Here is a 26,742-nt window from a genome sequence, read left to right as displayed (position 1 = left end):
TGCCAATTTTTTCAGTTGTAATAATATTGAAGTTATGTTAAAAATGGTCGGTCAAAAAGTTTTAAAAAATAAATATGCTTAAAATGATAAACCATTTTAAAGGAAATTGAAGAACTTTCAAAATGGAGGTAGAGTATGTTCATGGATTGGAAGACCCAATATTATTAAGGAGGCAATGCTCTACAAATTGACATAGATTAAATTCAATCTTAATCATAATCCTAATAGAATTTTAAAAAATAAATTGATAGGGGCCCAGGCCATGGATGTGAGGGGTCTGAAGGTGAACAAACTTCACCTGGAGCTGCAGCACTGTGGCATGGACCCTCACTGCCTCAAGGCTGAGCTAGCAGAGTGGCTACAGGTGGCGCTGGAGGTTGAGAAGCCTGAAGACTAGCAACTTGGGCACAACAATGAGGAGATTCCATGGGCAATATTATCAGGTAGAACCCATTCTATGATACCCAGGTCATCAAGCAAGAGGCTCCAAGAGGAGACGGCTGGAAATGGAGCAGCAGCGGCAGGTCTATTGCCCAGAAATGAAGACAGATGAAGCAAGAAGCACCAGCTTCCTTTTCCCCCAACACAACTCAACCCAGAGGGGCAGCTCTCCTAAGCCTCCTGCTGAAGAGGATGAAGATGACTTTGAGGACACACTCATTGCCATTGACATGGATAGCTGCGATCTCTGCTTCAAGGTTGCTTGAGACCAGAGTAGTGGCCAACCCCACTCACAATCAAGGGCTTTGCATATCTGTGGTCAAGAACCCATGTGTGCTTCGAGATGAGGCTCAATGAGAAAATCTCTGTGAAGCACCTTCCATCCATGGAGCCTTACCCCCACATGGTCCACATTGGCTTCTCTGGACTTCTGCAGCTCCCAGATAGAGGAAGAACCTTTCTCCTATGGCTATGGAGTACCTGGGAAGAAGTCCACGAATAGCCAGTTTAAAAACTACAGAGACAAGTTTACAGAGAATGATGTGATTAACTCTTTCGGACTTTGAATGTGGGAATGACGTGGAGCTTATCTTTACTAAGAATGGGAGGTGAATGGGCATTGCCTTCTGAATCCAGAAGGAAGCCTTGGGTGGGTTAGGCCCTCCACCCTCATGCCCTGGTGAAGAATTGTGCTGTGGAATTCAACTTTGGGCAGAGGGTAGAGCCCTTTTGTTCTGTCCTCCCAGGCCTCACCTTCATCCAGCATCTTCCCCTTAATGAGTGGATCTGGGGCACCATTCGACCAAAGAGGAAGGCAGAGTTTGAGATTCTGATAATGGTAGGCCTATCTGCTGCTGGCAAGACCATGTGGACCATCAAACATGCAGCCTCCAAGAAGTAAAGCATCCTGGGTACCAATGCCATCATGGATGAGATGCAGGCAATGGGCCTACGCTGGCTACTGGGATGTCCTGCTCCAGCAGGCCAAATAGTGCCTCAACCATCTCTTCCAGATCACTGCCTGCAACTATATCCTAGAGTAGGCAATTACTATGGTTCAGTCCAGAGACAAAAAATGAGACCATTTGAAGGCTTCCAGTACAAAGCCATTTTAATTTGTCCCACCAACAAAGACCTGAAAGACCTAACAGTAAAGTGAATCAACATGGAAGGGAAGGATGTCCCAGATACTGCAGTCTTGAAAATGAAAGCCAATATCATATTGCCAGATGTCAGGGACTCCCTGGATGAGCTTCTGTTCATTGAACTGCAGCAGGAGGAAGTGTGAGGCTGCAAGGCTGGGCTGCCACCTGAAAAGCACTTTGACACCCAAGTCAGTGGTGGCTTTCAGAGTTGTAGAGGTGGCCATAATTTCCTATCCTATGCAACCATGGGGGCCAACTGAGGAGGTTTTCAGATCAAAGGGGAGGCAGCAGTGGATGAAGCAATTATAGAGGAGGTAGCAGTGGGGGTGGTAGCCACAGCCAAAACCACTGGGGTAACAACTCTCCCAGCTGAGGCAGCTACAACCTGACCCACCTGTAGCAGTAGCCACCACAGCAGTCACTGCTGCCAGCCAGCTACCGCCCTGCTTCGAATGTGTCCTAGAGCCAGCATCTACAATAAGAACAGCAATATCCCTGACTTGAGGCAAGTACCAGCACCCCCACTGCCAGCAGCCATAGCCCCCCACAGCCCAGTTACCACTGAGAAGCTTACAGCCAGGTGTACACAGCCCCACCACCTCTACCTCTGCCACTACATGCACTATGGGAGCTACAGTGGCTACAGCCTGGTCCTTATACCTGCCCACCTCAGCCCACCACACAGACCTGCCCTCAGCCGAGCTATAACCAGATCAGCAGTATGCCCAGCAGTGGAATCAGGACTATCAGAACCAGGGCCAGTGGTCGCCATACTATGACTACAGGAGGTACTCTGGGAGAATATAGGGTGGCATGAGCACACAGCAGCCAAGGTGCCCTAGAGGCCCCAGGAAAATCCCACCGGCTTCTTCTACCAGCACCCACCTCAGCTCCCAAGGTGCTGGGAGACAGGGTCATCCCAGGACTGCCTCCTTGCCCAGTCTCCTTCTAGCCCTCAGCCTCTCTTCCAAGGAACTGTTTCTTCCCACACAAGGGCAGGCATTTCTCTTCAGATGCAAACAGTCAGCAATGACCTTGTATTTTCTGTTTGTACCCTGCCCCCCACACCTCCTACTTCCTTCTCCCTTTCCTCCCTTCTTCCTTTTTGACTAAAGAAACCCTCCCTCTCCCTTGGTCACATGGTGAGGCTACAGTGACTGAGAAGAGGAGTCTTTCCTGTCCATCTCCACCCAGAATAATTGATTGAATTAGTCATCCAAAACCTCCCAAAAAAGTCAAGCTCAGTACCAAATGGCTTCACTGGTGAATTTTACCAAAAATTCCAAGAAAAATAAACACAAATCATGTTCAAAATCTTCCAAAAAATTGAAGAGGGAGAAACAGTCCTTAATTCATATTATAAAATCAACATCATTATAATACAAAGCCAGATAATAGAGGCAACACAAGAAAAGAAATTACAGATCAGTATCCCATGGACTATAGATGCAAAAATCCTCAACAAAATGCTAACAAACAGAATCCAAGAGCATATTAAAAGAATTATACATCATAATTAGGTGGAATTTATTCCAGGTAGGCAAGCCTGGTTCAACATAAGAAAATCAATTAACTTAATATACCACCTCAACAGTACAAAGTAAAAAAAAAGGCATTTGACAAAATCTAGCACCACATCTTGCTGGAAACACCTAGAAAACTAGGAGTAGAAGGACACTTCTTCACATGATAAAGGACATAAAGAACCCACAGTTAACATCATACTCAAGATGAAAGACTACAAGTTTTTATTCTAAGATTAGGAACATGACAAGGATGCCCACTGTCACACCGTTATTCAGCATTGTACTGGAAGTTCTTGTCAGAGCAATCAGGCAAGAAAAAGAAATAAAAAGCATACAAATTGGAAAGTGTGGCAGTTTAATATTATTTATGAATTACAAAAAGAGATACTGTGTTTTTAAACTGGTCAGTTCCTTAGGTTATGATACCCTTTGATTGTATTAAATTCAGAGGTTTCGCTTTCACTTTATTAAATCAAGAATTAGGGCTTTGTTTCAACTTCTTCATTGGAGTGCAGCTCAGCATTGAGTCCTGCCCTCCTTGGTGGACTGATAAAACAGTCTCTTACACAGAAGCAGACACACAGAGAAGAACCCAGAGTAAGTGAGACAGTTCATTAGAAATGGCAGAGGCTCTGTAGAATTATCTATAGCTGACATTGTGAAGAGAACAGGGCAGCTGAGCCTGGAGATAAGACAAGAGAGCCAAGCCTTACGCCAGCCTACAGCTGAGGTTGGATGAAGCTGGGACCATGGAGCCTTAAGAGGAAGAAGAAAGTCTGAATCTTTACAGAAGTTGCCACCATCTTGCATTAACACTGGCAACAGACTTTGGGTGAGAAAGTACCCCTTATGGTACCTTGAGTTTGTACTCTTTAGGACCTTGTGACTGTAAGCTTCTACCCCCAGATAAATACCTTTATAATAAAGACTACAGAGTCCTACTACTTTGTATCAGCATTCCTTTTGGCTAATACAGAAAGAAGAAATAAAACTTTCCTTATTAGCAGATGACATGATTATATATATAATAAAACCTGAAAAATCCATAATAATGTTGCTAGAGTTAGTAAATGAATTCAGCAAAGTGATAGGGTACAAGGTCAATATGTAAAAATCAGTGGTGTTCCTAAAGAATAGTAATGAACAATCTGAACAGAACATCAAGGGAAAAATCTCTTTGCAATAGCAACTAAAGGAATCAGGTATCTAATAATAAATCTAACCAAGGTTATAAAAGATTTGTACATGTAAAATTAAAAAACATTGCTAAAAGAAATCAAAGAATACCTAAATAAACGGAACAGCATTCTATATTCATGGATTAGAAGACTTGTGAAGGTGTCAATTGGACCCAAAGCATCTTACATATTCAACACAATCCCAATATATAAGAAGTAGGACTATAAAATTCCTAGAAGGAAACAGAGAAACATCTTCAGGATCTTGTGAAAGGAAACAGTTTCTTAGACTTTACATGCAAACACAAGCAATAAAAGAAAAAATAGATAAATGGGCCTTCAACAAAATTAAAATCTTCTGTCATCAAAGGACTTTATCATAAAAGTGAAAAGACAACCTACCCAATAAGAGAAAATATTTGGAAACCACATATCTGATAAGGATTTAATATCCAGAATATATAAAGAAAGCCTACAATTCAACAATAAAAAGACAAACAACCCAATTAAAAAATGGGCAAAAGACTTGAAAAGAACTTTCTGCATGGAAGGTACAGAAATAGCCAAAAGCACAGGAAAGTATGCTTAACTTCATTAGCCATTAGGGAAATGCAAATCAAATCCACAATGAGATACCATTTCATACCTACTAGAATGACTACGATTTTTTTTAAATGGGAAATCATTAGTGGGAAAATAGAAACATTCATTTTTGGTGGGAATGTAAAATGGTGCAACTTCTGTGGAAGACAGTTTGGTGGTTAAGTGGAGATTTGCCAAATGATCCTGCAATCCCATGTCTATACATATATACCCAAAAGAATTGAAAGCAGGGACTTGAACAGATATTAGCACACCAGGGCTCATAGTGGCAGTATACACATTTGTCAAAAGATGGAAGCAATCCAAGTGACCATTTACAGATGAATGAACAAACAAAATGTGCTATGTCTACACTACAGAATATTATTCCGTCATGAAATGGAATGTAATTCTGATACATGCAACAGCATAGCTGCACCTTAGAGACATCACATTGAGTGAAATAAGCCAGACACAGAAGAACAAATATTGTGTGATCTCACTGACTTAAATAATTAGATTAAGCAAATTCATGACTTAGATACTGCAATACAGATTCCCAAGGACTGGAATAGGGGTAGGAAATAGGGAGTTAATGCTTAGCTGGTACAGAATTTCTGCTTTGGGTGATGGAAAAGTTTTGGCAATGGATGGTGGTGATGATAGCAGTACACTGTGAATGTAATAAATTCCTCTGAATTATATATTTGAATGTGTCTAATGGTGGAAATTTTAGATGGAATATGTGTCTCTAGAGCAGAAAGCTTAGAAAAAAACCATAGGACTGTACAATCAAAGAGAGAACCCTAATGTAAACTATGGACTATAGATACTAGTACAATTATAATAATACTCTTTCATCAATTGTAACAAATATAATGCAAAGTGTTAATAATGGGTGGAAGCAGTATATGGGAATTCTATTTTCTGTAGAATTTTTCTGTAAAGACTACAACTTTTCAGATAAATAGATGAATAAATAGTTTGAACTGATGCATCACAAAAGAAGACATCCCAATGACCAATAAGCACTTGAAAAGTGTTCAGTCATCTATCTGCTCACTGATGTTCATAGTAGCATTATTCATGATTGTCAAAAGTTGGAAACAACCCGGATGTTCATCAACTGAAGAATGGATAAACAAATTGTGGTGTATACACTTGATGGAATAGTCTGCAGTAGGGTTAAAAGAAATGAAGTAATGAAGTACATGACAGCATGGATGAACCTGGAGCAGATTATGAATGAAGCAAGCCAAATGCAAAAGGACAAATACTGTATGGTTGTACTATTATGAACCAAATATATTGTGTAAATTCATGAGTTAATTATTAGAATATAGGTCACTGGAAAATAAAATGTGGGTAGAGAATGGAAAGCTGAGTTAATATGTACAGAATTGGTAAAAAGGTTTTTGTAACTCTTTGGAAATGGATAGAAATGGTGAAGGCACATCATAGTGTATGTAACTAGCAGAACGATTATACGGGTATGACCCAATGGTAAAAGGGTAAGTCTAAGGTCCTATATAATTCTAGAAGGAAAGTCAAAAAATATAACATGGGACTGTCTGACATAGGGAAACCTCATGTAAAATAGAAATATGAGTGATATTGCATATATGACTGTTTTTACAAAATATAAATACAAATATACTAGAGAGAAGGAAACAGAATAGCAGCTATGTATGGCAGGGGAGGCATAGAGCTATTGAAAGGTGAGGAGTTGTTTTTATCCTATTATTATTATTTTGATTGGAATAATGAAAATGCTCTAAAAATGATTGAAATGTTGAATGCACAACTATGTGATCATACTGAAAACTACTTTGGATGATTTATGCTTTATCAATATGTATCCATAAAATTGATTAGTTAAAAAAATGCTTGGTACTCAGGAAAATGTTAAATGAAATGCCAAGTAATGCTAATTAAAATGCTAAAACAAGGAGATACTACTACATCCACACTAGACATTTTAGAGTAAAAAGACTGACAATATCAAATATTGGTGAGAAAAATAAAACTGTCATACATTTCTGGTAGGAATACAAAATGATACAGTAACTTTGATAAGTAGTTTGCCAATTTTCTTATAAAGTTAAACATACAATTTCAATATAACCCAGCAATTCCATTCCTAAATATTACCCAAGAGATATGAAAATACATGCCTGTACAATGACTGCATACAAATATAAAGAAAAACAATTTTCATAAAAGTAAAAAACAGGAAATAACCAAATGCCCACCAGTTGGTGAATGGACAAATAATCTGTGGCATACACATACTGTTCAACAATAAAAAGACTAAATTATCAATACATAAAAGAACATGGATGAATCTAAAATGCGGTGTGCAAAGTGAAAGAAGTGAAACACAGAAGTCTTTATATTATATGATACTATTGATACACAATTCTAGAAAAGGAAAAACTATTGTTACAGTAAGCAGATTATTATCTTGGACCAAAAGTTAAGAAAGATGATAGTCTATAAAGGGATATGAGGGCCTTGGTGAGATGACAGAAACAGTTTTATCTTTATTGGTATACAGGTTGCACAGTTTTATTTAATTACCAAGATTAGAACATTAAAAAGTGAATGAATTTTATTCTATTTAAATTTTACCTCAATAGAGTTATTAACAAAGAGCTATCTTTTATAGGCATATTCAAATACTTACAGATGAAATGGTATGTTTCAAATTTGCTTCACTTGGTAAGTGTTGAATCCAGATGATAAGTACATGGAGTTTCATCATCTATTTTCTCTATTTTTATTTTGTTTAAAAGTTTCTGTAATAAAAAATAAATAAAAACAAAAGAAAACCAAATGTCAGGTGTTGTGTTTCACTTATTCAGAACCATTGTCACTCTCTAGGAAGTCCCAGAATCATCCACCCTGAACAAGGAATAAGGTCAAAGTGTACTTGTATTAGAGTTGGAACAAAGGGACTCTAAAAAATAGTTCCCACCAGACAGAAGTCGATTTCTCTTCATCAGCTCATCCAGAGCTAAGTGGGCACTCCAGGAGGAGTAAATCTGCCCTGGAAGGTCATCCAAGGACTCGGGTTCCTTCTAGCTTGCTCCTTTGCCTCCCCCAGGGTGTTATTTTTAAGGCTGAAATAGAACTGTGAATACATTCCAGCCACTGAAAGAGTGAAAGGCAAACAATATTCTTTTCCCGCATCGCTTCCACTCACATTTCGTTGACAAGAACTTAATCATGTGGCTCCACTTCAAGGGCAGCTGAGAAGCATAGTCTGTGGGTGGATATCTCTGTGCCTACTAAAGCTCAGGGGTGGCAGATATGGGGAAGTGTCTACTGCAAAATGGAAAAAGAGGAGCATGGATATATACAATTTACTTTTTCTCTCAGAGCTCCTGCACTTCTTTTGGATTCAGAAGCCCTATTTTGACTGATTAGGGCAAATGTATAATTAGAAGTAGGCTAAAGACTTTGCCAGCTACCTCCACACTAAGGTGTGGGTCCTTTAAATCTCCTAGAAGCCACCAATTTTCATGTATCACATTTTCCAAGAGGTCTTCCTGGTGTCTCCTAGACTGAGATAAATGTGGCCTTTCCTTTGTGTTTCCATAGCAGGTACACTTGACTCCATTCCAGCATGTACAATTTCCTTTTTTTTTTTTTAATATATTTTTGATTTTTTTAAAAAGATACTTAGATTACACAAAATGCTACACACACAAAAATAAGGGATTCTCAAATGCCCCACTCCCTACACCTCCCACCCTTCCCCACATTAACTACTTCTTTCATTAGTGTGGTACATTCATTGCAACTGATGAACACATTTGAAGCATTGCCATTAAGGATAGTATTAGCCAAAGGGGTGCTGATGCAAAATACCAGAAATTGGTGGTTTTTTATAAAAGGTATTTATTTAGGGTAGGAGATTACAGATACCAGGCCATGAAGCATAAGTTACCTCCCTCACCAAAGTCTATTTCCATGTGTTGGAGCAAGATGGCTGCCAATGTCTTCCAGGGTTCTGGTTTCCAGGGTTCCTTTCTTCCCAGGTCCTGTTTCTCTCTGAGCTCAGGTCCTCTAGTTTCTCCATGAGGTCAGCTGTAGACTATGAGGCACTCTAGGTTTTGCCTCACTCCACAAGGTCAGCTGTAGACTATCAGGCAAATGGCTTTGTCTCTTTCCCTGGGGCTTCTGCCATGCCTAAGAAGCCGTCTCTGTTCCTCTGTTTTCTTCTCCTGGCTCCAGATTAAGGCTTCAGCATCAAACTCCAACATCAAAACTCCAACTTCAAAAAACCGTCAACTCTGTCCTTTGCCTTGCCTTTTATCTGAGAGTTCCCAAGAGGTGGGGACTCAATGCCCTAATGTCGTGGCCCAATCAAAGCCCTAACCATAATCTGCCCAGGTACAGACCAGATTACAAACATAACACAATATCTATTTTTGGAATTCATGACCATATCAAACTGCTACACATGGCTTATACTTTATATTGCATTTTGCACTCTCTTCCACTCAATTCTGTAGGTTATGGAAGGATAGTAATGGCCTGTATCTGTTGTTGCAATGGCATTCAGGACAATTCCAAGTCCTGAAAATGCCCCCATATGACACATCTTTTTCCCTCTCCCTGCCTTCAGCATCTCCTGTGGCCACATCAATGATATAATTTCTTCCATTGCTGGGATGACAATAAGTCTATATTAGATTACCAGTAAGTTCACTCTAGTCCATATTTTATTCCCTTGTCCTGAGGATTCTGGGATGGTGATGCCCACTCCACTTCTAATTGGTAGGGGGCCTTGATCCCTTATGGCTGATGGTTGGGATTCTCTAAAATGCCCTGTTTTCTTATCTCTTGGCTTCAACAGTCTGGGAAGGGATTGTGTCATTTTTATCTTTTTTCCCTGAGAATTTAGCAGAGTACACATAGCATATAGCAGATTCTGAGTAAATGTTTGAGTCATCCATTGAAAAACATTCATTGAGAACCTACTATGTGACAGGAAGTGCCAATGATAAACCAAAGTCCCTGCATTCATGGAGCTTAATTTATAGTGGGGGAGACAGACAACAAACATGTTAATGCATACATGTGCAGTAGACTATGAAGAAAAATAAAGTAGAGGAAACAGAATGGAAGGAAAGGAGGAGAGAAGGGATGGAGGGAAGGGGGTAAAGAGATCGGGAGACTAAGAAAATTATACCTCACCCCTCTTTCCATAGCCTAGTACTTTTAGCAAGGTGTTAGTTGAGTTTAAAAAAAATTACACCTGGAAAGGACTTGAGGAAAAAATGTCACCAAGAGCTTAATGTGACTATCCAACAATATCCAGAGAAGTATGTAAGGAGTAAAAGGAAGAAGGAAGAGACTGTCTCATCAAATGATGGATCTCAGCTCTAGTATTACTTCCTTAGGTAAAATTTCCTCAGCACACCCCTCCCAGGCTTGGTCAGAATTACCTAACATGTTTGTATAACCTCCTTGGACTTTTATAGCACATGTTGAAGTTTGTTGTGAGATATTGCTGGGATTAATTAGTTGGCTCTTCTCCACTTAACTGTAAACTAATTGAAGACAAGACTCTTTCTTTTTCACCCTTACATCTGCATAGCATTCCATAAACATTTTTGAGTGAAAATATCCAATAGTTGAGTAATATTGCTATCATGACAACAGTCTTAATATTCATTTTGAGTGCCTTCCATGAACCAGTTACTACTACATAGAGATTCCTTAATGCTCAAAATTACACAAAGGAGGTTTTGTTATCCTTATTTTTCAAGCATGGGAACACTGTCACAGAGAAACAAAATAACTTGCTCAGGATTACCGCTGAAAGTAAATGGCAGAGCAGGTCTGCCTAACATTCTATCCATAACACTGGTTTCTACTAGACTGGTCTGTTCATATGAACCAGCAGGCAAATCAGAATTGTCAGGAGAATGGCCTGAGAACCTGTATTTTAACTCCAGGGAGATTCTTCTGATCTACCCTCTAAGGACTCTCCCAATGGGGGTGGATTAACTGTCTGTATATGGGCTTACCTGAGTCCAGAGCTGGTTCCTTGAGTCAGCTCCAGGTAAGTCCTCATTTAAACAAAACTGTGATATTCTGTATTTGAGGAATTGCCTAACACCAGGGACAACTCTGGTATTTGATTAAAACTTCTGGACTCAAGAACACTTTGATGGGGAGCGGACTTGGCCCAGTGGTTAGGGCATCCGTCTACCACATGGGAGGTCCACGGTTCAAACCCCAGGCCTCCTTGACCCATATGGAGCTGGCCCACATGCAGTGCTGATGCGCGCAAGGAGTTCCATGCCACGCAGGGGTGTCCCCCACGTAGGAGAGCTCCATGTGCAAGGAGTGTGCCCCATAAGGAGATCCGCCCAGCGCGAAGGAAAGTGCAGCCTGCCCAGGAATGGCGCCACACACACAGAGAGCTGACACAGCAAGAAGACGCAACAAAAAGAAACACAGATTCCCATGCCGCTGACAATAACAGAAGTGGACAAAGAAGAAGATACAGCAAATAGACACAGAGAACAGACAACTGGGGGGATGGTGAAGGGGAGAGAGAAAAAAAAAGAACACTTTGATGATCTCATTCTATGAACTACTTACCATACTCCATCTTATTTCCAGACTCTGGGAGACTTTGATAAATTTAGCATTAATCAATTATAGAAAGAAGGGCAGATGGGTATAATGAAAGGGTAAGAAGTGGGATTTTAATGTTGAGCCTACCACCATACTGTGTTAGGCAAGAAGATTAACTTCTCCAGTACTTGGTTCTTTCAACTGTTTGATGGCATACTGCATTACCCTCTACTCTGAGTTCTTGTGGGAATGAGATTAGATAAAATCTGTAATATTGCCTAGCCCAGCCCTTGACACAAAATGGGTGCTCAGTAAAAGCTTTCTATACTTCTGCTTCATAGCACTTACTACAAATGCAGTCAATTTATTTAATGCATTCATTTGTTTATGTTTGACTATCCTGATAGAATACAATTCCCGGGTGGCAAACTTGGCCCAGTGGTTAGGGCGTTCGCCTACCACATGGGAGGTCTGTGGTTCAAACCCCGGGCCTCCTTGACCCGTGTGGAGCTGGCCCATGCGCAGTGCTGATGCGCGCAAGGAGTGCCCTGCCACGCAGGGGTGTCCCCCGTGTAGGAGAGACCCACACGCAAGGAGTGCACCCCGTAAGGAGATCCGCCCAGCGTGAAAGAAAATGCAGCCTGCCCAGGAATGGCGCCACCCACATGGAGACCTGACAGAACAAGATGATGCAGCAAAAAGAAACACAGATTCCTGTGCCGCTGACAACAACAGAAGCGGACAAAGAAACATGACTCAGCAAATAGACAGAGAGAAGGGACAACCGGGGGGGTGGGTGGGAAGGGGAGAGAAATAAATAAATAAAATAAAATAAAATAAAATAAAATAAAATAACATCACTGAATTGCATATTTGAAAGTAAGCAAATGGAAAATTACAAAAAAAAAAAAAAAAGAATACAATTCCCAATATTTCAGATGCTAGGAACTATAAACAAGATCTCAATTAACATTAGATGACTCAGTTCTAAACTTACCCCTTATTTTACATTGTGAAATCCAAGTCAAGAAAAAGAATGTGTATATTCTTACACAAATCATCCAGCAGCTAGGTTTCCTTCAATAAAGTAGTATTCTACATCCTAAAGGCATTTTTACTTTTAAATTTCATATATAAAGTGAATTCTGAAGATAAACATTAATTTGTAGCCCTTGGATACCTTTTAATAAAATTCCACATTATTATTTTCCACTATGCTATCAGTTTATCTAATATAACTGATTTTATTCTTTGGAAATGTACTTGGAAATAACTGCTTTCTTCATAATATCATAGAGGGTAAAATCAGCAGACTCCCAACCAATGTTGCAGTATTTTTAAAAGTACCACCGATTTCAACAGAAGTACCAATTTCTTGCACTGTTTGAGGAAATAGTTGGATAAATAATTTTGGGGAGTCCAAAGGCCATTTTCTTTAATATTCTATTTATAAGTTCATTATGCCACATCCCAAAAGAAGAAAATTTTTCCTGCACTCATTGAAAGCATATCTTCCACTGATCAGAGTAAAGTTACAAGACATGTAATTTAGACTGTAAGCATTTGGAGCTTCAAAAAGAATAGAAAGCAAGATGCTATGATGTGAGAGACTACAGATCCAAATGGGATATTACCACAGTGCATGGGTGATTTAGAGTAGACATTGGCAATGGAATCTGAAATAAGTTTGCACCCATCTGAAGGAAACACTAAGCAGTCTTCCAAAATGACTTTCATTTAGTCATTGCCATCGAGCTGCACATGAGACCTGGATCCATAGTGTTGGTGCTCTCAATGTGCTATGTGCATCAATAATAATAAAAACAACAATATTTGCCATTTATTATATGCTTATGGCATATCATACAGTATACCAAGTGTTTTATATATATTATCTCATCAGTCCCTACAACAATAACATGATGCTTCATTGTTAAATATGATTGGACAGTCAACATTCACCAGATATTTGAGCAAAATTTCAACTTAACAGAAATCAATATAAAAAGAGAAAAGAGTAATTCAGAGAAGTCCAAGACAATTCAAGAAACAGAAGTAAATGAACTAAAATAACATTTAATATTCTCAGAGTGATAAGAGAAGATATTGCATCATCAAATAATTAGAGAAAAATAAAGAACTATAGTAAATATTTAAAAAGATATATTAATAGTATCCTTTTTAAGTTAAAAATAAACACTTGAAAGATTTAGTCAAAGAAATTCCAGAAAGTTAACCATGCTAACACAAGTAGAGAAAGAAGCATCCACATGATGGAACATTATCTTGATAGTTCAAACACCTGGGAAAAAGAGAAGGTCTTACATTCTTTCAGCAGAAAAACAAAAACAAAACAGGCCAGAGAGTCAAGATACAGAATTCATTGATTTTTAACAGCATCCTGGAAACTAAAATGTGAACCACAAATGTGGAAAATTTATTTTCAACCTAGAATTCTATACCTAGCCAAACTACACATCAAGTTTGAAAGCAGAAGAAAGACACTTTCAGATAAACAAAATCTCCAAAGGGGGTGAAAAAGCCTCTTGTGCAGCTTTCTTTAGGAAAAAGGATGAATTTCACCAAGATGAGGATATAAACAATGATAGAGGAAAAATAGAATCTATGTAATGGGATATACCACCTGAAAGAGGCAATAGCAATGAAGAGTCTCAGCATAATGCCTCTACAAATTGAAAGAAGTAAGAGTTTCCAGGGGCAATAATTGGAGGTGATAGAATACCTAAGTATCTGAGTGTGTGGAAAAGAAACTCAGCATATAAATGCATCACCTTTCCCCCAGCTTGGGACATGACTCCTGGGGATGAGCCTCCCTGGCACTGAGGGATTACCACCAAGCAGCAACTGGTGATGCAACTGGAAAAACGCCTTGAATAAAAGGGGGAAATGGTAAAGACAAGTGGGTTTATATGGCTAAGAAACTTCAAAATGAACCAGGAAGTCATCAGAGAGGTAACACTTAAATGCATGTTTCAGCAGGATGTCATAGACAGCCAAAGTAGGTACTACTCCAAATAGTGGGGCTCCTGAAGACTCTGGAGACACCCAGGTCATACAGCCATGGCAGATTGCTCTGGTGCCCTGCCAGTGGGCCCTACTTTGAAGTTTGTGCTCCTGAGTGTGACAGAGTTGGACTCAGATGTGACTTCTCTACACGTGCCTTTTCTGTCCCTTTAATTGAACCTATAGTTAGCACTGGAGTTGGTAGGTATATTCCAAGAGACTTGAATCTCTATGCTGTCCATGAGCCAGCTGGGCCCTAAGCCTCAGCAGAGTAGTAATACCTACTCTCAAGTTCATTGGACTCATCCAGGACAATTAACAAGACAACCGCCATACCAAGGAATTGAGAGAATCTATAACTGCAAGCAAGAGAGTCCCATCAATCAGCCATATTGGATCGAAGCTCCCTCTAAATTAAAGGTGGAGTGGCATCACCATTCCAGAATCCTCAGGATTGGGGAATAAAATATGGACTAGAGTGGACTTACTGATATTCTACTATAGACTTATTTTGATTCTAGCAGTAGAAAAAATTATATCACTGATTTGAGACAGTGGCCACTGGAGTTGCTGAAGGCAGGAGAGAGAAAAAGAGGCATAATATGGCTGCATTTTTGGGACTTGGAATTGTCCTGAATGATATTGCAAAGACAGATACAGGCTATTATATATCCTGCCATAACCTGCAGAATGGAGTGGGAGAGAATATAAACTGCAATATAAACTATAATCCATGCTGTGTGGCAATGTTCCAGAATGTGTTCATCAATTACAATGAATGTACCACACTAATGAAAGAAGTTGTTAATATGGGAAAAATGGGAGGAGTGGGGAGTGGAGCATATGGGAATCCCCTGTATTTTTTATTTAACATTTTATGTAATCTATGTATCTTTAAAAAAAAATTTTTTAAAAGACAAGTGATTTACAAGTTCAATTGGTAAGTCTGAGAAGAATCACAAATACAGAATTGTAGACAATTATGTAAATGAGGCAACCAAAGCAAGGTAAAAATTGGGCAAAATGGAAAATATAATTATAGTTCATGACTTGACTCACCAAAGAACAATATTTTCCAAGGTACTACAATATTCAATATTGATTTAACAAAAGTATGAAATATCTATAATTTCCAATAATGAGAAAGGGAAATAGGCAGGAGGAACATAAAAGTGATAAATTGCCATCTTTCAAAACAGGAAGACAATAAATAATGCCTAAAACTGGCACAGCAGTAAAAGCATGTTATTTGGAAATATGGATGAAACAGTTCAGAGACATGAAAGTGGTTGCATCTGAAGAGTGGGCCTGAGAATGCTCTCTTTTGTTTAAACCTATTGTTTTTTCTGTTTATCTCATCAAATAGGTGTGTGCAATTCTTTGATAAAAATAAAATTTAATTTCACTAGGAAATACATGGGTGAACAGTTTGGAGGTTAAAAAACTAAAAACCAAAACAGAGGAAACCTTTTGTCCCACTCCATTTACAGAAGTGTGGTTACTGAATCAAAAGTTCAAGCCAGACCTGGAGGGTTGATTGGCCATCCAAGACAGGAAAGCACGATGCAGGCAGATCATCAGGGAAGAACTCCAAGCTGGAGACCCTCATATCTGCTCAGAAGTAATTTTAGGAATGAGAGCTTCTCCAGTGATTGCCCTCTGAGCTCTTTGAAAAACAGCCCTGATCCTGTGACTCGATGCTGACCCTTATATGGGTTTGAGTCAGTTTCAGGGTATTTTAAGAATGGATGTCACTGGTAGATTTTAATTGGCTTGCAAATTATCTTCTGTTAATCTTATCCTAAGAATCCCATGACATAAGCTAACAAATGGAGATCAGAGAAAGAAATTTTGCTAGAGTTGCTTACAGATACTACTTTCTAATTACATATATATAAAGGCAAATAAGGAGCTCTTTTTTCCCACCAGAACTTGTTGCAATTAAGACATATATTTTCTTAAATAATGGAAGAACTGAATTGGAAACTATTGAAATTTTAGGGTGTTTTTGTATTTGTGTGTGAGCTTAACAGCCTGCCTGTTCAAAGATATATTATTACACATTATTAAAAGACATCATTGCATAATATACAGATGTCATGAGCACATTTCTGAAAAAAGTTTATTTTTGAAGTTGAGATTCCATGTTCTGTCAGGAGCCCCTAGTCCTCAAACCAGATAGAGAATTGTATTAATGAGCCTCACATTTGGTTATCGGTTTCACTCTGCTTTTCACCTAACTTAAGGAAAAGCACTGTGGAAAGGAATTGGAAAGAACAGTCCATCTTGACTACATCAGTTTGAAGCATTAACAGTCAACTGGGACTCAGATAAAAGAAATTCTCTTTGTTTCTATGCAAATGAGAGGTTAGAAAAAGGAAGAAACTCTGTCCATGAGGATAATTCTTTTTCACTTTAAAAGCTGACGACGTTTATAACAAAAAACACATTGCACAGAATACACCATTGCCACCTGCTTAGAGGGGAAGCAAACTGAGCAAAAATAACAAAAATGAATGCAAGAAGTTATCCCCATACGGGCCTGCTCAAAGATTAAAATGGGAAAATGAAAACATTTTCTTGTGCAAAATTACAGGTGAAGAGTGAAATTGCTCTTGTTCTGAATGTTTTCCTAAATCAAGTCTGACTGGAGTCCAAGGTAAATGTGGCTAAGATAAGGCCAAAAATTACCTTTTCTGGCTAAAAATCAGTCTTAATTCCTCTTGTCATAATTTAGTGCTTTCCTCTGTTACTTTTTTCTTTGGTCGACAATGTGAAAAAAATTTATTACAGATCTGAAAATTGTTTTTCTGGGGTGTAAAAACACTCTGTGGTTTATATAAATGTAGTAATTCTCCAGATTATCATTTCATGGTACACTGCACACCAAAGGAAGCAACCTGTGTCTTTTTACGTAAAAGTGCGGGTTGGTGGAGGAGGGCTGGAGGGGGATGTGGGGAGCCATCAGCCCCAGAATGTAATCAGATAAAGCTAGTGGCTTGGTATTAGTATGTTAGCTTTGTCTAAGTCCTAGCATCTTCAATGGGCCAGCCCTCTCTTCATTTGTCACCCCAGCGCACCTTTTGTGCAAATAATTTCCCATTGGTATTACCGAAAGCTTGGAGTCGATAGCTGACTAGCCTCTTTGCTTGCACCATTATTTCCACCAAGCTTGCTACATCTGCAATAAATCCTGGAGGATTTGTGGGTGGACTGAGGAAGTATGAGTGACAGAATGAGGTGATAAGGCCTTGATCCAATTGAAACAAAAGCTTTTCCATTCTGGCTTGGCGTGGCAGAGTCACAGCATCTGAAGATTTGATTTGATCAGGTTTTCGCCAGCTGTCCTGGGTGGCTGTGTTGTTAAATGTGATGCCGATGTGCATTTCTCTTACACTCTACTAAATCTCTTTACTCAGTCTTTTTATGTTGTGGTAGTATGGTTAATACTGGATAATGGAGGAGGTGGGTCAGATTTGCCAAGGGACTGTTTTAAGCGATAGACCCAAATGAAAAGGCAGACTCTAGCTTTCAAGAGAAGTCACAGACATTTTGGGGATGTGGTATCAAGAAATTTGGCTTAATTGAAATTTCTCAGCTTAATAGCTAAGGGACCAAGGTGAGCTCTTCAAAGCAGAGTTATTTTTTAAGCAAGATCAAATCTTTGACTGTCATTTCATATAATTTTTTTTCCCCCTTGGCTTTTATTTTTTCTTTCATCCAAAAAAGCTTAACTTGGAAGTAGCATCTGTTTATCAACACTGCTGCATTATGTGCATGTGTCTGTGCATTTCATCATATAAATAAAGGGAGGCAATGTAACTTCTGAAAAGCATCTTTTAGTAGGCTCTGTGCAGTTCAGATATTTTTACAAAGTGCTAGGCAATTCAGGATCCCTTGCTAAGATTCTGTATCAGTCAGAATATTCTGAGTTATGTCTTAATAACAAATAGCCCCCAAATTTCAGTGGCATAAAATAACAGAAGTCTATTTGCTGGTCATGTTAGGTGTCCATGTGGGTCAGCTATGCTCTGTGCTTATTGCCTTCACTCTGGGACCCAGCAATGTCTATCTGGACTTTGCTTATCTCATGGTAGAGAGAAAAGGGAGCATGAAGAACCATGCAGTGACTCTTAAAACCTCTGCTCACAAGAGATACATACCATTTCCACTCATATTTCCTTGGCCAAAGCATGTCAATGGGATGGTGTCTTAGTTTCCCAGCTGCTAAGACAAATGCCATATATTGGGTTGGCTTAACAAGAATTTATTGGGTCATGGTTTCAAGGTTAAGAAAAGTTCAAAACCAAGGCATCAGCAGCAAAGTGATGATTTCTTCTTGAAAACTGTGGCATTCTGGGGCTGACTGCCAGTGATCCTTGAGTCCTTGGCTTTTCTGTCATATGGCAATGCACTTGACTGTGTCTTTTTCTTTCTCTTCCAAGTCCCACTGACTTCCAACTTCTTCTCCTCCACATGGCTTTCTCTTCATAAAGCCTCCAATAATATGGTTAAGGCCCAAACTCACTCAGTTGGGCCAATGTTAAGGAAAGATAACATGTTCAAAAGGTTCTATTTATAATGGGCTTACAACCACAGGAGTGGATTAAGATTAAGAACATGTTTTTATTTGTTTTGTTTTGTTTTGTTTTCCGGGGTATGTAATTCAACCAACCACAGGTGGAGAAATATAAATTCCACTGGGAGGGAAATAGGATGGCTTAGAAGCACAGTGATACAGATTCTATCAGCCCTCAGTTTCCCTATCTGTAATATGAAGGAATCAGATGGCTCTGATTCAGTTTGTGGCACTGTGAAGCAGAGATTCTGACAACAGAACCTGATGGAGTTGCTCCAGTGCAGAGAAAGCTCCAGGACTGTCATCTCATGGCTAATGGAAATGGAGTTCCAACTTGATTGGCTGGAAGATGTGTTTCAGCAGAGTGATGTTTGTGGGAAAAGGGGAAGGGTGAAAAGTACCTAGGAAAATCTATGTTTTCAAATATTATACCTAATTTAAATTTAAAAATTTTCTCTCCCTCTGTGTGGAAAGAGTGTCTTTTTATTAATTCCACGTTTTTTGTTGTTGAATATAACACACGGGTAAAACAAATACTGAAAAGATGAATGTACAGCCTAATGAGCTACTAAAGAGAGAAAAATCTATGTAACTAAAACTAAAAGATAGAATACTGCCAGGACCCTAGAAGTCCCCAAGTGTCCCTTCTGAATCACAGTTCCATGCTTTTTCTCAAAGATAGCTAATAAAGTTTTCTATAGATAGAATTTCCTGTAAACAGATTTGGAGATTGAAAATTTCAGGCAGAAAGTTTACTGGGGAGTGCTCTTGGGAGATATACCTGTAAGGAAGTGAGGAAGGCAAAATGAGCAGAGGGAGAATCTAACCCACAAACAGGCTTCTGTTGACAGGAGGCTATAGCCAATCTACAGGGATCTTCTGAGATGAGATAGCACTTCACAGTTGTCCTGAATTGAGGAAGTGGAACTAAGCCTTTATAATGCCACATAGGCCAGTCATGGACTACAAACTACCCCCTGAAGCAATTCATCTGTGAGCCATCAGCAGTGTATATTCTCAGTGGCTGAGGATGGTATGTAACACCTGAAGAGGGGATCCCAGTGGAACACCATAGAATCCACAACACTATCTTTTTATGGTAACTGCATCTTATTCATACTTCGCAATTTTACCACTTATGCATGCACCTTAAAACTGCAGAGTTTGGTTTTTAGTGTTTTGGGACTTTACATAAAAGAAATTATACAATATGTGTTTTTAAAAATATCAAGCTCCTTTTGCCCAACATTTGAGTTTTTAAGATTCAGCAGAGTTGCCTGTAGTGTAATTCCTTCATTCTCATGACTATATTGTATTCTATTTTATGATTATATCCCAATTTATTCAAACATCCAACTGTAGAGAGACACTGAGTTGGTTATATGACTGATGCTACTATGAATATTATTGCAATTGCCCCCTGGAGCACATAGTTACATGTGTCTCTAAGCTAGACCCCCAGGGGTAGGTAGCACTGGTGTGATCTGGTCTATCCGTACTTTCAACTCTTCTAGATATTGCCCGAAAGTGTTTTGAAGTGGTACTAATTTTCTTTGCTATCAACTGCATTTACTGTCTCATTGTTCCACATTTTCACCAACACTTAGTACTATTAACTGGCTTCTGTTTGTTTATTTTTAAAGTAGTCATTCTTGTGGGTATCTAGCTGTGCCTTATCCTGGCTATATTTTCCCTTTCCCTGATGACTCTTCAATTTGAGCACATTTTCCTATACTTGTTATCCACTTAGATTTTCTCTTTTGGGAGGAAATGTTTTTTATCTTTTTATTCTATTGAGTTATCTTTCTTTTTCTTATTGAACTAAATATGATCCTCCCACATTTTGAGAATACTGCAATTAGAAAAATATTGCAAATATATTGTCCCTTACTCTATGGGTTGTTTTTCACTCTCAAAAATAAGACATAATTAAGAGAGTGAAAAGTAACCCATAAAGTAGGAGAGGGAAGAAGATATGTGATATGGGGGCATTTTTGGGACTTGGAGTTGTCCTGAATGATATTGCAGGGACAGATGCAGAACATTATATATCCTGCCATAACCTACTGGATGGACTGGGAGAGAATGTAAACTACAATGTAAACTGTAATCTATGTGGTGTAGCAGTGCTCCAAAATGTATTAAACAAATGCAATGAATGTGCCACAATGATGAAAGAGGTTGTTATGGAGGAGGAGTGGGGATCTTGGAGAGTGGGGTATATGGTAACCTCATAATTTTTAATATTGCATTTTGTGTGATCTATGTATCTTTAAAAAAAAGAATAAAAATAGGATTTAAAAAGTTCTTAATTTTAAAGTAATCAAATTTATTATTATTTTTCCTTTTGGTTAGTGCCTTTTGTGCTTTATGAAATATTTCTACCTTAAGCTGGCATAAGTAATTTAGATTCAGGTACCTTGTGAAATAAACTGTCAGTCTTGTGACAAGTAGAGCTCTTGTGCTATTCTTTATTAGAAGAGCATTTTGAGCATTTAGAAAAAAACGTTTCCTTTACAAGCGATCAATTTACCTTCATTTTAGCTTCAGATTCTTTTAGTTTTGACCATTGAATCACAAGTGAATGGAGTCACTGACTTAAACAGAACAGAGAAATCCACCAGCAAATATGTACAAATACCATTCAAATTCAACTAAATTTTCAAAGTTGACATCTCTTTTGGGGAGTCATGAGCACTGGAACAGATAAAAGGGAAAAAAAAATAACTCTTAGCAGGAAGGAAGCAACAAAGCAAACCTGTAAAGTACAAGCTAGAAAATGGATAGGTCCAAAAAAGTTGAGACGAGTTTATAGATTAATGGTTTTATGATTGGATTATTTAAAGAAGTTGAGAGTTTTGGGGTCTATCCATAACCTTTGAAGAGCTGTGTCATTTACTCCAGTGACTCCTAGCAGTTCCATAAAGCCATCTCATTGGATGTTAGCAAGGCTGTTTCTCCCTTACATACTCCAGTTGCTAATTCCCCTTTCCTCTATACATCTCCCAGGGCCAAGAACATAAGCATGATCTAAGATGGTGGAGGCTGAGAGTGTGCCTGCAGAGCTGGAGTTGGACTTTCTGTGCCAACTGAAGAAGTGATTTCATCATGACTGATTCTGTGGCTTGTAGGGTAAGGTGAGCTGGTGCTAAGGCTGGGCTATTTCCCCAAGTAATGCCCTTCCTACCAAAAGGAAGTTCCTACTCTTCCCTTAAACCCTTTGCCACTTTCTGTGACCAAAAGTTGGGTGTTCATCTTTCCTAGGGATATATTTCAATGGTTTTTTAAAAAAATTTCTTTATTTTATTCTCTGCCACCCCCCGTTGCTTCTGCTGTCTGTATCCATTCGTTGTGTCATCTTCTGTGTCTTTTTTTCTCTTTTTGGTCTTCTCATTTTTTCTCCTTTAGGATTCACCAGGATTCAATCCTGGGGACCTCTGATATGGAGAGAGGTTCTCTGTTAGCTGCACCACCTCAGTTCCTGGCTTCTGCTGCACTTCGCTTTGACTCTCCCCTTCGTCTCTCTCATGTTGCATCATCTTCCTGTGTGACTCACTTGCACACTGGCACAGGCACTGGCTCACCACACAGGCATGCTTTCTCTTCTTTTTTTTTTTTTCACCCCAGGGATCGAACCAGGGTCCTTCCATATGAGCTCACTTGAGACACATCTGCTTCCCTTCAATATTCCAATAGACATTTGGTTACACTTTGTATGTGTTTTAACCCAAGGTTAAGAATCAGTGATATTAAGCCACTGTGCCTTTCTTTTATCACTAGCCACTTACTTGGTTCTGCATTTGACTTGCCACATCACAGGAATTTCTAAGCTTTTATGTTTGGGAAACACAGTTTGTCATTTCATTGTCCTGCTCTATGGCTATTGGTGGTTTCTCATCTATGTGTCCTTGTCCTGGGGAGGAGTTCATCTGCAAACTTAAATTTCCATTTTGGCTTCAGAAAAGAAAATGAACAAACCATGGCTTCCAGTTAATTAAACCAGAGAGGAAGTCCTTTTAAAGTAATTATGAGCTTTAACTGCTCAGGTCTCCACAAGTTTGGGTAAGACTATCTTGCTTGGCTTCAATCACACCTAAAAAAAACATTTTCTTAATAACCTTTGTAGGGGCCTGATTTTTAAAAAAACATTATCATTGCTTGGGTTTGAAACAAAATTGAGAAAATAAAAGAGTAAGGGAACTATAGTAAAAATCCTGTAGTGATATGCCCTGTGATAATTCAGATTAAGAAAAACCTTGATTGGAGTTTGGTTGCAGTTGTCTGTCCAGCCCCTGTTCTCAAGTTGCAGGGGAAGGGACAATGCAAAGCCAGGTAAGGACCCTTCAGACAATCCCATCCTGAAAAATGAGGAGGTAAAAGGTAGGTCTCCAGTCATAGTATCCTCCTGGTCCAGTATCCCTGAGTCAAGAAACAAAAGAGGAACTAAATTTCTGGAGGAATCCAGAGTTGCTGCCACCATGTGGAAGTCTTAGCGACACACAAAATTAGAATCGCTAATCCTCATTGAGGTGGTACCAGACAGATTTAGATCAGACACTGATCTTAGAACCCAAGAACTGCCAGCCAGCTAGATATTCAGACTCACTTGGTCATCTATCAATCTCTTAATAAGGTGCATATTCTGTGATTGAATTGTTTGGCCCCTACTTATGTTAGGGCAGGGCTGTTGTTGTTGTTGTTGGTTTTTTGTTTTGTTTTTTTTGACCATCTATGCTTCATTACTGATGAAGGTTAAGTTGGAGGAAGTTCTTCAGTGTGAGACAACTAAGCCCACTGCTTGAATCCCAAGAAAAAACAGATTTACCCAACAGTCATGGGTGAATGCCACCACATTGGAGCTAGGGGAAGGGCAGCCTAAGTAAGGCTTATGGCATGGAAGAGCACTGTGGGCCGCCCTTTCTGAAGAGGAAAAAGGGAAGAGCTGAACCAAGCATGTTCATTCTTCCCAGACCAATGGCACTCAGTTCAGCTGCCTGTTAAAACCCTTGGGACTGCTCTTAACTAGACTTATGCTAACTGCTGGCCAGGTATCTTCAGGATGCACGATCTCCACTCTATTGAAATGAAACAGTACTCGTATGAGCCATCTGAAGAATGGCTGTTCCATTTGTTTCTCTAGGTCAGGGGTTCTCAAAGGGATTTTGTTTGTTTGTTTAAAGATCTTTGGAAATAAAAACCATTTTTTGAAAGTCCAGTATGTGAAAACATTAAAGCAAAGCTATGTTAGCTGATGTAGGACTAGAGGACACAGATGTCTCTTCACTTGTCCCTGCTTCTATCCAGCTCCAGGAAGGGCCCTTGGGTTCACTGGGACCTCCCAGGGCTTGATAGGAAATCTCTAATCTAGAGGAACAACCAAAAAATGTCCTTGGATTAATCCAAGACAGCAGAACACTGGATTCCCAGACTCTGGTTTTAGACCCCTGTAGAGTTACTTTTACTAAATTTGGTTTGGTTGTCTCTCTTTGACTTGTATTAGGGAGATTATTTAAAAATCAAACAGGCATACAAAACTAATTTATTAATTATAAGGATATTATTGAGGATGTTGTTTACCACATCAAATAATGTCCTCTTTATGAAGTCCCTGGGGGAAATTTCTCTTAGGTTCTTGTTTCAAGGAATAGTTGCTGTTTTTCTAAGTGTCTGGTTCATTTTAATCTAAAGACACTATGAAGCTTGAAATCGAAATTTGACATTTCTCTCTTTCTACTGACCGTTAAAAAGCTTCGACCCAAACTGGTAGCCCACGAAGTAAGTGGATGCATTTTATTTATCCCTAACCTTATCTTCATGATATTCTTTCCTGTTTTGACTATTTACCCTTTGCCTCAGTTAGGAGTTGTTTGTGTTTTTTTTTTTTTAAGTGACAGAAAACCCAGCTAAATCTAACTTAATCAGTCAATCAAGTAATCAAACAGAAAAACCCAGGAGTAATTCTCAGATGCTAAAATGATTTCAGTACACTCAGTTTCCTTGCATCCTTCAGATCTGTTTTCTTCCACGAGGCAGTTATATTTTCAGTCTAGCTTCTCTCATGGTGGGAAAACAACTGCTGTGGCTCCAAACCTCAGGTCAAATTACCACTCAATCAACTCAAAGAAAGGAAGATTCTCTCTCCCTAAGACCACAAAAATATCTTTTTTGTCTCACTGAATCTGTTTGGGTTACTCCTTCCTGAACCAATCCAGTGGAAAAACTGGTTGGCTTAAGCCAGTCAGGACATACCTCTGGAGTTGAAGCTGAGATTAATCCCACCTAAATCACATGGATGAGAGCGATGGATTTCCAAAGGAAAATCAGGGTATTGTTACTAGGAGAAAAATGGAGGCACCATGAAACATATATTCACTATTTTTTATTTTCCCTATTTACCTACTTTTAGAGTATGGATTAGAACGGACTTATTGATATTCTATTCGTGAACTATTGTGATTAGTAATCGAAGAAAATGTGGCATTGGTGTAGAGAAAGTGGCCATGGTGGCTGCTAGGGGTAGGGAGTGGGAGGAAGAGATGTGATGTGGGGGCGTTTGCGGGACTTGGAGTTGTCCTGGGTGGTGCTACAGGGACTGTGGGAGAGTGTGGGCTATGATGTGGACCATTGGCCATGAGGTGCAGCAGTGCTCAGAGATGTATTCACCAAATGCAATGAATGTTTCATGATGATGGAAGAGGTTGTCATGGGGGGATGAGTGGGGTGAGGGAGGTGGGGGGTATATGGGGACATATAAAATAAAGACAAAAAAAAACTTGCTAGAATTGTATGTAGTTATAGAAGCCTTTAAAAAATTTTTTATTTAGTCAGAACACACTCGAACAAATTTTAAAAAGATGTAGTAAAAGTGCCATCTAAATTATAGTTAGCAAGTATAAGAATAAGAGGAAGCACGATTGTCTTACCGTAAATTTCATTCCAGGGCAATACTTGACACAGGGGGCAGCTCAATAAAAAAGGTGAGACAATTCTAGCCTGCTTCTTACCCTAGGACATTATTTACTTCTTAGTATAGAAAACATAGATATTTAAATGTAAATTATTTATCTGCATCCCTCCAGGTTTTTTCCTCCCATCACCTTTGATATAAAAAAACTATAAGATGGCAAAGCCAAGTAAATTTTAAAGAGGCAAAGGAATTTTTACTTACCACAGTCATGTCTTTTTCTGCAATTGTTTCTTAAGAAAAAAGTCTACAGTGTGATGATTGTTCCAGTGGTTGTTTTAGTTAGGGTTATCCAGAGAAACAGAACTAATAAGAAATTAAGAGCTATAATATAGCAATTGGCTCACACAAATGTGGGGGCCTAGATACCCACAGTGGAAAGCCTCTCATGAATGCAATCTATGTTGCCTTTTCTCCCTACTCAGCTCATTTACCCAACTTCTTACTCATGTTTTCTGAAATCACCTTTGCTCAAATCTTTGAGTAAGGGAAACCTAACCTAAGAGAGAAAGCAAGTGTCAATTCATGACAGGACTTTCTTTTTCATATATAATGTAACATATATCCTTTCTCTGCTCTCATCCATATTTCTCAGCGCAGAGCCCCTTTCCCCAATTCCCTTATTCCAAATTTTGCTCTATCATTCAAAAGGGGGGTTGATGTTATGCAATTTTGTTTTGCAAGTTCACAACTTTTACTACACATT

General features: G+C 39.0%; 1 pseudogene; it reads left to right on the top strand.

The window, feature by feature from the left end:
- The first annotated feature begins 262 nt into the window (after positions 1-262).
- LOC101412797 (heterogeneous nuclear ribonucleoprotein U-like protein 1 pseudogene) overlaps positions 263-26,742 on the top strand; it is a 60,152-nt pseudogene continuing 33,672 nt past the window's right edge.

This window comes from Dasypus novemcinctus, chromosome 12, assembly GCF_030445035.2.
Source record: "Dasypus novemcinctus isolate mDasNov1 chromosome 12, mDasNov1.1.hap2, whole genome shotgun sequence".
NCBI lineage: Eukaryota > Metazoa > Chordata > Mammalia > Cingulata > Dasypodidae > Dasypus > Dasypus novemcinctus.
The sequence above is the reverse complement of the archived record's forward strand: the minus strand, read 5'-3'. Positions and strand labels throughout refer to the sequence as shown.